Below are 15,000 nucleotides of genomic sequence, written 5' to 3'. Positions count from 1 at the left end.
ATAGTCTCTGGTTTCTCTCGTCTTCGAAAACCTTTTACGCACGGATTGGGTTGCACTTCATCTGTTCCATTTTTGGAATATGATTTGATTCTATGAAGCCATGAGTTGGCGTTATGCAAAAGATTGCTCACGGTAATATCCTATAACAGCGTGGCCTCATAAGGTATCAGATTTAATATCACAATTGTAAGTTTATAGCAAAGACAAATGGTTGCGGTTGTTTCACAGCCTCTCTCTCTCTCTCTCTCTCTCTCTCTCTCTCTCTCTCTCTCTCTCTCTCTCTCTCACACACACACACACACACACACACACACACACACACACACACACACACACACACACACACACACACACACACGCAGAGGCACGCAGGTCTTACCGTGCGCATATGGGCATATGGCGCGGGGTTCAGTGCGCTATTTTGGGCCGAGTTGGTGTGTAGCAGCGGCTAACAGCTGTCATCCTGCTTGTTGATTGATTTTGTGGGTTGTGATATTTCCAGCGGTGCTAATGGGAAATATGTCTCCTTGTTTCACGGAGAAAAAACAGATAAGGCACGTCTATGTTTCAGCTCGCCCTGACGCACTACTACTTGACTCCTATCTAAAACCTAGTTATATTCGACAATGGTTTGTAATGTCGTTATACCACAGGAATATACTCTGAATTGCTTTTCCACATTAAAAATGTGAAGATGTGTGTGTGGAGCACAGGGGGACCCATCACACTGAAACCAGTGGGCGTCATTTGTGCAGCACCAGATATGGATCACCTCATTTAGATGGTAGCCTTTATCAGTGACTTTGGCAACACAATGCATCATTTTGTAGCATTTGTGAAGCACCTTGGGTTAGATTATTGTATGAAATGTGCTACATAAATAAAATTTGATTTGATTTGAACATAGATGGGCATTCAAACTGTGAATACATTTTAGACATCATTCCTCTCTCTATCTCTCCCTGTGTCTCTTTCTCTCTGTCTTCACAAGGCTTGGCAAAGAACAGAGAGAAGAAAGACAGGAAGAGACAGAGAAGTGGAGTGACGGAGTTATAGAAAAGACTGAGGAACAGAATTGACAGTGAGGATGGAGACATGACTGACAGCGAGGACAGATATAGGGAGGTGGCAGGTAGAGCAGGGAGGAGGTTGGGATGTTGGGATATACGGGGAATTGGCCTACATTAAAAGGAATGAATGTCAGGTCGCTGCTTTGTTGCTCCTGAACTGTCTCCTCATGTGCGTTTTTAACGTGGGTGGAGGCTGATAAAAAAAACATCTTTGCATGAAATGTTACGGCATCACCAGTTTATTCAATAAACCCGTTTTGGTTGCGGCAAAACAGTGTGTGGACATTCCTTTATTTTTTATTTTGAGCTTTGCTTTCACCTGGCTCCTGCCAATAGATTTTGGATGCATCTAATTTCCTGAACTATAGGATTGACTAAGGAGAAGAGAGGGAAGATTGGACGGGAAGAGAATGAGGGGAAATAGAGAAGGAGAGAGGAATGGAGAATAGGAATAGATATTGAGCAGGGGATAATGGTGTTTAGATTACTGTGTTTTAATTAGACATAATCTTGCATTTTTTGTATGTGGTTACAGAAGCATTTTTGTGTTGTCCTTCAAGGAAGTTTTGCCTCCAAATCTCTTCTGTCACCTTTCGTACTCACACTCACTCACACACTCACTCATTCACTCATTCACTTTCTGTCAACCTGTCTGTCTGTCTCTCTCATAGACACACACACACACACACACACACACACACACACAAAATGCCGGGCCCTGCTCACCGTCACCCTGTCACACACCCTCATTAGTCAAAGATGGAGAGCACCGCCACACAGTGAACTCCTGTCAACTCTCTCTCTCTCTCTCTCTCTCTCTCTCACACACACACACACACACACACACTCACACACAACACCCCGGACAAAGACAAAGACCATTACAGACATGCAGGTGACCCAGAGGACAGGTAAGCCACCTGTTTCCACCCCCGTGCAGCTTTCTCTCTCGTCTCCTTCCCTTTCTTCACTCCTTCGCTCCTTCCCTGCTCTGTAGTCAAGGGAAACAGTGTGTGGGGCACAGAGGTGCTGGGTAAACAGTGATTCGGCAAAGTGCTTTTTCCTGGGCTGTGTATACCAGGGTAATAGAGGCAGTAATGGAGTTTGTTCAGGCTAAGGTAATCCTGGAACTGTAAGCATCTGCTGTGCTCTCCAACACTGTTCTGCTCCACAGTAGGTGCTGGTGTTGTCGCTACCACCGTCCCTGTCCCACACAGGCCATTCGGGAGCAAAGCAGTGTGTGTGTGCTGAAAATGTCGCGTGTCAAAAATGTGTGTGTGTATATGTCCTGAATGTCCAAAGTGTGTATGGGGGTAAACTGATGTTCTGCTGAAAGATGTGTGCATTTGTGTGTGTGTGTGTGTGTGTGTATGTCTATGGGGTGTGGGGTCTGGACGTATGTTTGCTTGTTTGCTGGTCTAGTGAAATTGTGTGTGTGTGTGTGTGTGTGTGTGTGTGTGTGTGTGTGTGTGTGTGTGTGTGTGTGTTGAGAAAGTGTCTCAAAAATATATATGTGTTTGGATGTTATAGCTCACCTTTGGGAGGTGGGATAAGAACAGGGCTGGCGGCTAGGAATGAATTTACGGGGCCCGATCTCCCAGAAACAATTCCTTTATGTGGGTTACACACATTTAGAGTGGCTACTCATCCCCCCTGGGCCCCAGCACGCCACACACAGCTACTGGAGATGGCCAATGAAATAGAGATCACCTTTTATAGGACACATGCTTTTTATTTCTTTTTATTTATCCCCTGTAGCTCCTTTTTCTATGCTTGTCTCTCTGTCTCTCTCTTTCATCTCTCTCATTTTTGTTCTTGCTCTCATTCTTTCATTCTCTCCCATTCTCTCCTCATCGCGCTACACACAGCTACAGGAAAAGGCCAATGAAAAAGAGATCACCTTTTTTTAGGGCACACTTTTAGGATACTTTTTATTTCTTCCCGGTTGCTCCATTTTTCTTTGTCCATCTCTCTCTGTCTCTCTCTGTCTCTCTCTCTCTCTCTCTCTCTCTCTCTCTCTCTCTCTGGACAGAAGATTTAAGATTACACCCATGGCCCAGAGGGCTTATTAGTGGAAAGGAAGGATAGAGGAAGTGAGTAAGAGAAAGGGAGGAAGAGGGAGAGTGTGTGTTAAGAGTGCAGTGGGAAACATAGAAGCTGTGGGATGCAGAGACATGAAAGTCTGCTGTGTTTCTGAGAATATGATAATTTTGGTATGTATGTGTTTGATGTGTGTGTGTGTGTGTGTGTGTGTGTGTGTGTGTGTGTGTGTGTGTGTGATTGTGGTTGCTGTAGGAAGGCTGTACAGTTTGAGTTGGTCTGAATTGCCTGTTGTGGCCTGGCAATTTGAACAAGTCCTGCAGTCTGTAGTCTCCTCCAGGATGCCCAAGGCAGATGTGTGTGGGTTAGTGTGTTTTCCCAAAGCTTCATGTATGATTTCAGTGTCTGAAATACCGCACCGAATGGCTTGTGCAACACAATGTCAGCGGTTGCGCAGAGAGAGAGAGAGAGAGAGAGAGAGAGAGAGAATGACAGAGAGCAAGAGTGAGTGTGTGTGTTTTTGTGTGCGAGTATGTGTCTGTGTGTGTGTGTTTATGTCTGAGGTGAGTGATGAACTGCCATGTATTTGAGTTGAAAGCCATCCATCACCCTCATCAGTGACTCTGGGGTCCTGTCATTACATGTTTCCCTTCATTTACACTGTTAATGACCAAATCCCCAGACCAAACTCTCTCCTGGGCTGTCTCACTCTCTGTCTCTCTGTCTATCTGTCTCTCCTACTCCATCTCTCTCTCTCTCTCTCTCTCTCTCTCTCTCTCTCTCTGTTGCATGAATTAGGTGTCCCAGCCACGTTGCGTATTCTGCCTACATCCTCCATCACTTCAGGATAGATGCTATCAGCACCCACTACATACATCTACCACTTACCGATGTGGGCTGGATGAGAATGTGTTAACTTTTATCTCTCTCCCTGCCGAGACTCTTTTTCTTTTCTACCTCTGAAGAAGCTCAGAACATCTGAAAACCCCTCTTAAATATCAATGAATTGTATAGTGTTACCAGGTGTAGCCATGTTTTACTTTGTTTGCGGCACTACAGTAAGCGTAGCTGCAGGAATTTGCCTGGCAAGCAGTCGTTTTGTGTTACAAAACTATAAAACCTGCAGGCCCATTCAGGTCTAATTTGCAGTATTTCAGAAACATTAGACTGTGGTGGCTGCTGCAGTACCATGGTAGGTAGATGCATGGTGGGAAGGCGAACTACGACATTGGTTGCTATTGTAGCCTCCCGACTTGTTGTGACACTTATTCCGACTTATTCGGAAAGCAATTTGACACGTTGATTTTAGTGTGGCTGGTAATGAATCTGCAATGACAGGACTCTCCTCCAGTGTGTGGGCTGGGCGGCGATATCAGTTTCAGCAGCGGTCATAAATGGACCAACACAGACACTGTAGCTCTCATGGTGTCAGGGCTGACTCATTATGGCTGAGGGGAAAGAGGAGCTGTTATCCAGGAGTTAATGCTACACTACACATACAACCCTCTGGCTCCTGCAGCTTTCTTCATGAGCAACAACTAGACAGCAATCACTGTGGTCATTAGGCCAGCATAATTAGGCCTGGCCTTGTGTGTGTGTGTGTGTGTGTGTGTGTGTGTATGTACATGTGTCTGTCCCCTATCTCTGTTCCCCTGCGGCATGTTTGTGTGAGTCTGATTGGAGCCTGCCTTGGTCATTTCTCTGGCGATGGTGAAGAGTAAGGAAGGATAGGGAGCAAATGATGTCCCAGAGGCTGAGAGAGGGAGAAAGAGAGAGAACCACACACACTCACAATCACCATCAGTGAAGGACTGAGTCACTGTTGACAGAGTATAATGAGAGTAGTACAGATTAAATAGTCTCCTCTTCACAGGCGCTCTCTGTCATTTATTTCCTTTTATAATTTCTTCTCTTTGTCTTTCCCTCTCTTTGCCTATGTTTGTCTCTGGGTCTGTCCTTCTGCCTGCCTCTGTTTGTCTGTATATGCTCTTTAATCTTCTAGTCTTTGATTATGTTCTTATAAGTGGAACCACTAGCCATTTTACAACAGCTTCATTAGGTTGTCAGGCAAACACACAGCACATGCAATTATGTCTAATTATGCAATTATGCATTCAGTATGAAGCCTTATATAGACTGGTATATTTGAGCACGAACACTCATACAGAACAGTAATTAGTACGGTTTTGTGGGTGATGGCTGGTGTGTGTGTGTAGCTCACTGGTATTAATGTGGCAGAGATGAAGGAGCTGATGGAGTAACACACACACACACACACACACACACACACACACACACACACACACTCACTCACTCACTCACACATACAAACAAAGTCAAAGTCCCTAAGCCTTTCATTTTGTCAGAAATATACAGCTCTGTATGTGATGCACTAGCTTGAGTCACGGAGAAGTCTGCCACATTTGACGCATTCCTTGGCTCCACCATAAATGACACAGTCTGCCAGGTACGACAGAATACAAACACCTTGTTAGGAAGCTTGAGAGTGCGGACTGGTTCTCATAATCCATACGCTTCACCTTCCAACACAGACGGAGCATTTCTGTTTTTCTATGAGACACGTTTCACACCAGCACTTCAATAGATGAGATAAAACACAGCGGAAGAGGGAATGAGCTACCGTAGGTGGTGCGTTTCAGTGTGTCATGTTTCTCTACAGATCCTATTGAGGAAAGCAGGCAAGGCTGCTAGGCTCCCAGTGTGTGTGCGAGACAGGCTGACAGTAATACAAGCAGTATCTGGCACCCCCTCCCAGGGATCACATCCTTAAGACGGTTTCTCTTACTAATCCCCCTTAATATGACTAATATTATGACACTGCCATTAGCCACAGCACTCTGAGGACACACACAGAGGAAACTTAGAAACTTATGCATGCTACACACACATCTTTCCTACATGTGCACACACACACACACACACACACACACACACACGCATACACACATGCATGTACACACACAAACAGGGTGACACTGGAGCACGGGCAGGTTTTAAGTACTAATCCACAACATTTTCATACAAAATAAATGTCTGTTTTGCTACTCTCTGTCTCTCTATTGAGACAATCATGATTAAGTTTAAGTTTAAGTTTATCTTATTTAAGAAAGGGACAGTGCACATTAATAAACATAAAAACTTAGATGCACCATGTAAATGTGCCAGATTTAGCCATACAGGCTAATTTTCATCTGTAGTCCCTGGGCAGGTTGATGGTTTAAGGAACATAAAAGTACATACAAGACACATAAGCACAGACAAATGAGTCAAAACTATGCAAACATTGAACAGAAGCGTTCCAAGCAGCATAAAAGAACATACAAGACACATACGCACAGACAAGCAAGCATTAACAAGTAGCAACATATACCCAGTTCATGAAAGCTCTTACGTTTGCTATACACTTGTTGTCCTAAACACCCGGTGTCAGGTGGGTCTTTTTCTGGGAAAAATCACAAGTGCACAGGTAGTGATGCAGTTTACAGTGCTTTATTAGCAGCTCGGTAGTTAGCTGGACCAGTGATAGCCACCATGGCTGAACAGTCAAAGAAAAGGCCGGTGCTTACAGAAACCCAAATTTCATCAACAGAAAATCTGAGGAAAAAGACGTCACAGTCCTGGCAACAGTGATTGCGAAGTGATCTGGGAAGTGCCAAATTACCACAGCAATAACCACTAAGCACCAAAGCTAATATTGCAGATAACCACTCTAATTCAGAATTGTAGTAGATCAGGATTTTTAAGTGTTGTGTTTACTCTTTTTGTATGGTTAACGGCAAAGCATCCCTCATACATGTCTGTCTGCCAGTAGACTAGACAACATTCTTTCAGTTTCAGCAAGGAAAACACTTGGGCTGTGTGGGAGAAACAGAGAGGGGCTGTGAATGCAGAACAAGAATTCTGATTTTAAAGCCATGAATTACCAAAAGACTGCTTTCAATTTGATTGAATCCAACTTTATTAGCATTCCGCCTGCCTTTGTGTGTTGAGGCTGAGCCGGCCTTGTGTCCTCTCCCAGGCTGCAGCTGTGGATGAGAGGAGCACAAAGAGGAGCTTAACTTGTGGTGCCTATGGCTTGTGGGCCACGGGTCACAACCATTACACTTTCAAGTATCTTTGTCAATATGCTTTCCCTCATGTTTTCTCATCTCACGTAGAAATGTTTTGGATTAGACTGATTAAGCATGCCTGTCCCCTGATGTAAAAATTAGACACCCTTGAAGTTTATTTTCAATTTTTCTGTTCTATATGAGAGTCACTCAAACATTTTGATGTTAAAGATCCCTGATTTCATATTCAAGACCCATCTGAGAAGATTTTCCCAGGGAAAAACTTGATTTTCTACAAATCATGTATGTTCTTTATTGAGCTGTATGATTTGTATGATTGCAAAATTTCAGATTTAGTTATACATTTTCACATCCTTGCTGTGAATTTTCACACAATTCCCATAGTCCTCGCCTTGTATGCAAATTAATTTCAACTGATGTTACATAACACGAGAACTGTGCATAAGCGTGTGACGTATGATGATATAACACATTTTTTGTAATTGTACATCAACACATACTGTGGCATTTACAATAAAGCACACTGTTTTAGTGGCAGTGCTTCTTCTATGCATGTATGTGATATATTATGTTTGCTTATAGTTCACTTGCTAACATTAACTTGGAGGCCAGGTAGGCTAACCTTGCTGCATTCTACATAAAAGAGATTAAGGCAACTGATCAACCAGGGAGCCAGAGAGCTAAGAGTGCATTCAAATAAACTGCTTTTTAATTATATCTATATGTCATTGCCATGAATGTGCCATGGGCCCGTATGGAATCTATACTTGTTATATTCTTTAATTCTATAAAAATATGAAATAACTAGCATTAATTCTTCTCCATTTCCGGAGCAGCTGCTGAAGCTAGTGGTGTAGTGGTTGTGGTGGAGGAGGTGGATGTAATCTTTATGAGGTTGGCACAGTGACACTCCACCATCCATATTGTATACTGTAGGTATCAGTGTCTGATCTGACTGAGCTGTGGGTGCGCTTCACATGGCGCGGTTGGACGTGGGAATACTCCACATACATCTGCATGGCCTTGACTACACTCACAGGACCCCTAAAGGTCCGTGGACCCCACTTTGAGAATCACTGTCTCATGTCATCCAGATCACACCTCGTTTCAGGGCTTTGGTGGAGTGTTATCCAGTGGGGGAGCTGTCTGTGGTGCTGACCAGTGGAGCGTGATTCACTGGACTCTCTGAGGGAGCTGTCCATGGTGCTGCAGGGAGGAAGAAACCGCTAGGAAGGAACACCAGGGAAGGATAACGTCAACACTGATCACCGGTTTACCCACTTTGTATGCGTGAAAGGAATTCATCGGATCGTGGCAACGTGTCACACCCCGAGTTCTGCCCGCCCCCCCCCCCCCCCCGATGACAGCGCTGCCCCCCTGGCTGTCTGTCCCAGGCAGAGGGTGGTCGTGCTGCGTAAAGGACAGATTCATTCGCTGCTGAGACTTTTCAGCATGGAGAGATGTTGATCTTAAGAATCTCCTTGGCTTAGCACGGCCTGTCTCGCCGGCGAAGTGTTTGGAAAAAGGGGAGAGAAGGCAATGAGGCGTGGTGTAGAGAAAATCCATCTGAGATCTGATGCGGTGTTGTTTGTTCAGGAGGAGGAGGAGGAGGAGGAGAGGGAGGGCAGCGGGTCGCAGCGAAGGAAAACAGTTGTAGGAAAAACAAGAGGATGGGCTTGAAAGTGAGCGCGTGGAGGGTAAAGAAAGGATGGAGGAGGTTTGAGAAGGAGGTACGGTGTGGTTTGCCGGCGAGTCTCTTGGCTGTATAATTACCTGCAGAATGCTTGTGATTTTAACGGAGGTTTTTTTAGGGGAACTCAGCATCTCCCTGTGCCCTCCTAATTCAATTTCAACTTTAAAGCATCCTGTTTAATTATTAAACACCGCCTCTCCAGCCTTCTCCCCTGTGGTGTGTATCTCTGTGTGTGTGTGTGTGTGTGTGCTCGTGTGTGCGTGTGTATGCGCATGCGTGTGTGAACCTGTGTCTTGCACCTCATTAATAGATGATAACTCTGGCTGGACAGAGCTGTGCTAATGCACTCGTTGTCCATCCCTCTTTTTCTTGTCTCTCTCTGTCTGTCTCTCTCTCTCTCAGCTGAACCACAAGTACTTTGGACTTGGGAGAACTGTAAAGACTGAAATGGGAGTTGGGGATAGGGTTGATATAAGGATGGTGTGTGTGTGTGTGTGTGTGCGTACGTATGTGGGTGTGTGTGCGTGTGCGTGCAGGGTAAGCCTAGGGGTAAGCTTTTAGAGGTCTGAGCAGAAGGGTGTGAGTGAGAAGGAGAGGACAGATTTGAGCAGTTATCTCTCCCTGCAGACCTCCTGTCCTGCCTGCCCGCATATCCACCCACCCACACACACACACACACACACACACACACACACACACACACACACACACACGCACGCACACACACACCATCCCCATCTGTAATCACGTTTAGCATGGCTCTCTCTCTCTCACATACACAGTCCAGCCTGAATGGACTATCACACCCAGCTAGAATAGAATGCCTGTGCGGGCCGAGCCTGGCTGCTCGATGCTCCGTATTTGTTGTGCAGCAGCAGCAAAATCTCTCCACTGCACCTCCTATTGCTCACCAGAAACAAGCCCTGAGCTGGAAGGAGACAGAATATCGCCTGGAATTGTGGCGTTGATGCTATTTTTACTGCTAGTGTGACGAGGGGTGTGCTGAAAGAAAGCCTGACTCTCTACCCCTCCCAGATACTTTAATTAGAATGCTTACAATTCTCCCCTCTCACCTGTCTCTTTGTTACCAGGAATGAATACATGTTAGGGAGATAAATGGATAAATGGATGGATAAATTGACTGAGAATACAATTTGCTCTTGCTTTGTTTCTTGCAAAGGCAGATTTGCAAAGCAGGGGCGCTTCTAGGCAGCCTGAGACTGTGTATGCGTGTGCGTGTGTGTGTGTGTGTGTGTGTGTGTGTGTGTGCACACGCACGTGGCAGAGAGTATTGCAGTCTGAGTGGAAATCAATGCAGAGAATATAGTGGCAATTACTACAGCAGCCCGCGAGTGAACCTAGTGGAACAAACTAACTAATACATGAATAAATAAGCACAGTGAAATGGAGATGTGTGTCTAAGTGTGTGTGTTTGTGTGTGTGTTTGTGTGTGTGTGTGTGTGTGTGTGTGTGTGTGTGTGTGTGTGTGTGTGTGTGTGTGTAGGTTTGTGTGTGTGTGTGTGTGTTTGTATGCACACTGGTCTGTAGATCTTGGACAGTCCTTTGCTGTGCCAGCCAATTAACGAAGTGTGTAAACCGAGCTCATTAAAGAAACACAGCGATGGCCACACACTAACACGCACACACCTACACACACACACACACACACACAGTCTCAATATCACGCCAGACTCTCTCTTATTTCAAGCTGCGGTGTGCATAGGAACTGAAAGTCTTTTTCACAACATAGGTCTATTACAAAGACTCTGGGAAGTAGTGTCTGGTTTTTTGTGCCTGCTTTTGTGTGTGTGTGTGTGTGTGTGTATTTGCGTGTTTGTGCGCATGTTTGTGTGAGTCTGTTTGGACAAGCTGTAAAAGATTGATTTAGAGTTTGTTGCTTTGAACCAACTGCCAAGTGCTGCCTCACTAACTCTTCGTGTTCAGAGAACAAAAGCTTTTCAAGGTCCCCACCTACTACCCATTCCTCTCTCTTTCTCTCTCTCCCTCTCCCCGGGAGTCTCTGTGCCTCTCTCTCCTTTTCTTGTCTCTTGCTTTTCATCTCTTTCAATAGCGTGTCCCCATGCCTCTGACTCTGTCATTGTGTTTTCAAGTGGTGGATGAGTGTAGCACAATCATAAGCTCTCCATTCGCTTCGATGTGCGATCATGTTGAGCCATGGAGATGCTGTGTTATTGGTATCAGTAATGTTACAAACGCAATCTCACACACTCCACACTCTCCGTGCTGTTCTACTCAATGTGACCATGAAATATAAGCAGGCAGGAGACTTAGGTGAAAATAATATAATTCATTCATAACATTCAATAATATAATTAATAAAAAATTCCCTCTTACCACACTTAATAACCATGATTCATGGAATAGGGCGGACTATTATTAGTCACCCTAATGAGGGAAACAGAACACAGCGGGAAAACAGAAGTGAGCGGAAAAGATGGTGGGGTTTGTGCTCTTATTTCAGGGTCTGGGTGGAGGAAGGCATGTTGTTCTCTCCTGTTTGTTGTGCCTCGCATGTTGCTTTTCTCTTTGTTCTCTCGGCAAACAGATGTAAGATCTGTTTGCTCTCCTGCGTGCAGCGTTGCTCACTATGGTTTGGTTGAATTATAGAGATGTAGGGGGTTTGCATACATGCAGACACAAGCACACACACACACACACACACACACACACACACACACACACACACACACACACACACAGACATGTACTATGCAGAGTGCGTGCTTCTACAGAACACAAATGTGTCCTTTGGTTAGCCCTCTTGCAAAAGGATGAGGAGGCGGGGTGTGTATATGTGTGTGTGTGTTGGGGAATGGGGGCAAAGTGTGGGAGTGTGTGTGTGTGTACCTATGTGTGTTTATTTTTTGTGTGTGTGTGTGCGAAGCCTACTGATGTGCTGAGCGAAGGATTTGGAGCTAGGGAGATGAAGCTGCTGTGTCCATGTTTTGTCACAGATTCCGGCTGCTTACATAATCAAGTCATTACACCTCTGTGAATTATTGGCATTAAAGAAAAAGGCCATGCAGCATACTATTCCACAAAACTGAGAGCTGCATTTGTTTTCTCTCCATCAGCTTTATTTCGGAGCTAAACCCTAAATGGTTAACCTGACACTCCACTCAGAAATAAAACAATTCTCTAGCTCACAACAAAGAGGGGGCTAGCCAAGCCAAAACACTAAGTCCTTATCCAACAGATGGGGGATTTAGCTACAAGCTACACGCTATAGTGCTCAAGGGGAAGCTAAGAATTGTGTCATTTTGAAAGCCTGACTGCTAACTGGTGAGCACAGAGCCAAGAGTAGATCTTCCCCCGGGGCATATATTCATGCATTCACATACACTGATGCAGCAGTATAGCCTGCGGGACACCCGTGGCCCCAACTGTACTCAGTGCGCAGCAGTACTGATCAGGGGAATACAGTCGACGCCACGTTGAATCAGCCTTCCTTGAGAGATGGTGGCTCAAAAATAGTCTGTAGGCCCCACATGTATATCTGATTCTGTATTCACCCATCATCCGTCATTGCATTGGTCTATTGCTACATCCATCCATCCATCATCCATCCATCCATCCATCCATCATCCATCCATCCAACCATTTCCAGTTGAGTGCCTGTTGAACCCTCCGCAACATGGTGGTACGGGTTGCCAGATTGGAGCGCTGCTAGGCTTGGTGTGTTGCCAGTACGGCCAGGTGGTGGGAATCTGTCTGAGATTAAACTGCTTGGTGACCAGCTGCCCAGCTCTCTGTGGTCCGAACAGACGTGGCACCCCAGGCTGATTGACCCATGTAGCAGGTGTCAGGGCTGGGGGTGGGAGGTCAAAGCCTGTCCTTATCTCACCTCTCCTGGCTGCAGAGAGCTGTGCCACTGAGAGCCCCAGATTAGTGCCTGATGATTAACCCTGTGTCTAAAAAAAAAAACTTATTTTCAAAATGATGCTGTATCACATAATGTGTTGTGAAAGCCTTTTGAATGGATCCTAGAGTAAGGAAACCTACTCAGCCCATTGAGGACCCTGTACTGTATGTATCAATGTAAATGTAATCCTGGGATACAGAGTCCTGTGAACATGCTGATACTCAGCAAGTGTCCCGCCATTGCAAGCATTTGGAAGTATCGTCTCATGGGAACAAAGCTCTATTGAGACGAATAGGAAATTTGAATGAGTGATCTTGAAAAGAAAGAGGAAAGAACCTACTTTTCTTTACAGCTAATAGGTTTTTATTCAAGGACTCTCTATCTCTCTTAGTGTCAGTTGCTCTCTTTTTCTTTCGCTCTCGTGCATGGCTCATATCTGTGTGTGCCACTAGGGAGCTGTAGACCTTTGCCTGCTCTGGTCTGGCTGTGTTAAAGGTCAGATATGAGAGGATCCCACATACTGGCCTCAGATGTCGGCTCCGCCTGCCTCACACAACTTGGATTAAGAAGCGAGGAGACGATGGCTGCCAGGAAATCACCTGTCCTCTAGCCTGTCGGTAACAGTCTGCATCTCTGTCAGGGGTAGTGTGTGTGTGTGCGCGCGTGTGTGTGTATGTGTGTGTGTGTGAGAGAGAGAGAGAAAGAGAGCAGGTGTATGCACGTGTGTTTGTGATATCAATACCCCACTGATCCTTGTCTCCCTGCTGTGTGTGTCTCTACACATCTCTGATTGCCAGATGTGTTTATAGTGTGTGCAAGTGTGTGTGTGTGTGTGTGTGTGTATGTGTGTGTGACGACCAGGTGTGTGTTTGAGACTTAGTCTCAGTGAGAGATCTCTGTGTTGGCAAGGCTGATGTTGTTTATTTTGGCAATGTGCTGTCGGGGTGGGACACTGGTTGTGTGTGTGCATGAGGGTTGTGCTGCCTGTGGAAGTCTGAGTGTGTGTGTGTGTGTGTGTGTATGCTATGTGTGTGTGTATGTTTGAGCTGTGCATCTGAATTGCTGTCACACCCTGAAGACAACAGCCTGTAATCAGGCATAATCAGATAGTGTGTATGGGTGTGCATTCATGCATGTGTGTGTGTGTGTGTGTGTGTGTGTGTGTGTATAATTAACAGTTATACAATACAATTTACAGTCTGCACTGGAGGTAGGGGGCAGCTCTGGAAAAACAGGAATCAGGTATAATTATAGACCCCCCCCCCCCCCCCACACACACACACACACACTCTCTCTCTCTCTCTCTCTCTCTCTCTCTCTCTCTCTCTCTCTCTCTCTCTCTCTCTCTCTCTCTCTCTGTACAGTGACAGCTATGAAAAAATCCCCCTTACTGCATCTAGTCTGCATTAGTATTACATGATTTTTCAGACAATTCCTCTTGATTGCTGAGCAACAAATCAACACCATCTACACCATGGCTGCTTCAATCTGTAATTGTACAACCTCCATGATCACTTTGCTGTTGCATTTGGTGTAGCATTGTCTGTGAAGTAGCATCCTACAGCTAGTTACATCTGCTAGATAGTAAAACCAATGAGGGGAATGATGAACACTTCTGTGTATTTACACCGCAGGGAAACCCTCTAGTTGACTATCTCAGGTCCTCTGGCAAAACCTCACACCTAACACCTACATCTGGTGTGAAAAAATGATAGCTACGCTCTCTTTATAACTATTCACTCTTTGATATCTCCCAGGCTTCCCCGTTTTAAGGATTCATTAAACTAAGGCAGCAGCCTCAGACGGCCATGTTGGCACCAGTTTTTACCTTCTGCTTTCCCCGCTTTCTGGTTACTGACATCACTGATGAGTCTCTCTCTCTTTCTGTCTCTCACTCAGTCCCCCCCCCCCCCCCCCCCCCCCCCCCCCCCCTCTCTTTTCTCTATTTCTGTAACACACATCTGCATGTGCTAGATAGCTTTCAAAGGTTTGCGACCTGGCTTGAACAAACCATCACCTCCCGCCTCCAAGTAAAACGGCTTATGATTGACTAAAAACGAACTGTTTGAAGTCTGCCTCAAAATGTAGGGCCGTTTGACAGTGTGTGAGTCTCACAGCCGGAAGTCTTTGATGGAACATCACTGTGACCTCCACGAACAGCTCAGAAATGACTAGTTGCTTCAATTACCACACATATCATATAATGCAATGTTAAACTGCGAT

General features: G+C 45.4%; 1 protein-coding gene across 1 annotated transcript in view; it reads left to right on the top strand.

The window, feature by feature from the left end:
* The window catches only part of LOC139916833 (chemokine-like protein TAFA-2), a 60,960-nt gene that overhangs the window by 247 nt on the left and 45,713 nt on the right, over window positions 1–15,000 (top strand). The window lies entirely within an intron of this gene.

The sequence above is a fragment of the Centroberyx gerrardi genome, chromosome 14, assembly GCF_048128805.1.
Source record: "Centroberyx gerrardi isolate f3 chromosome 14, fCenGer3.hap1.cur.20231027, whole genome shotgun sequence".
NCBI lineage: Eukaryota > Metazoa > Chordata > Actinopteri > Beryciformes > Berycidae > Centroberyx > Centroberyx gerrardi.
This window is presented reverse-complemented; position numbering and strand designations above follow the sequence as displayed.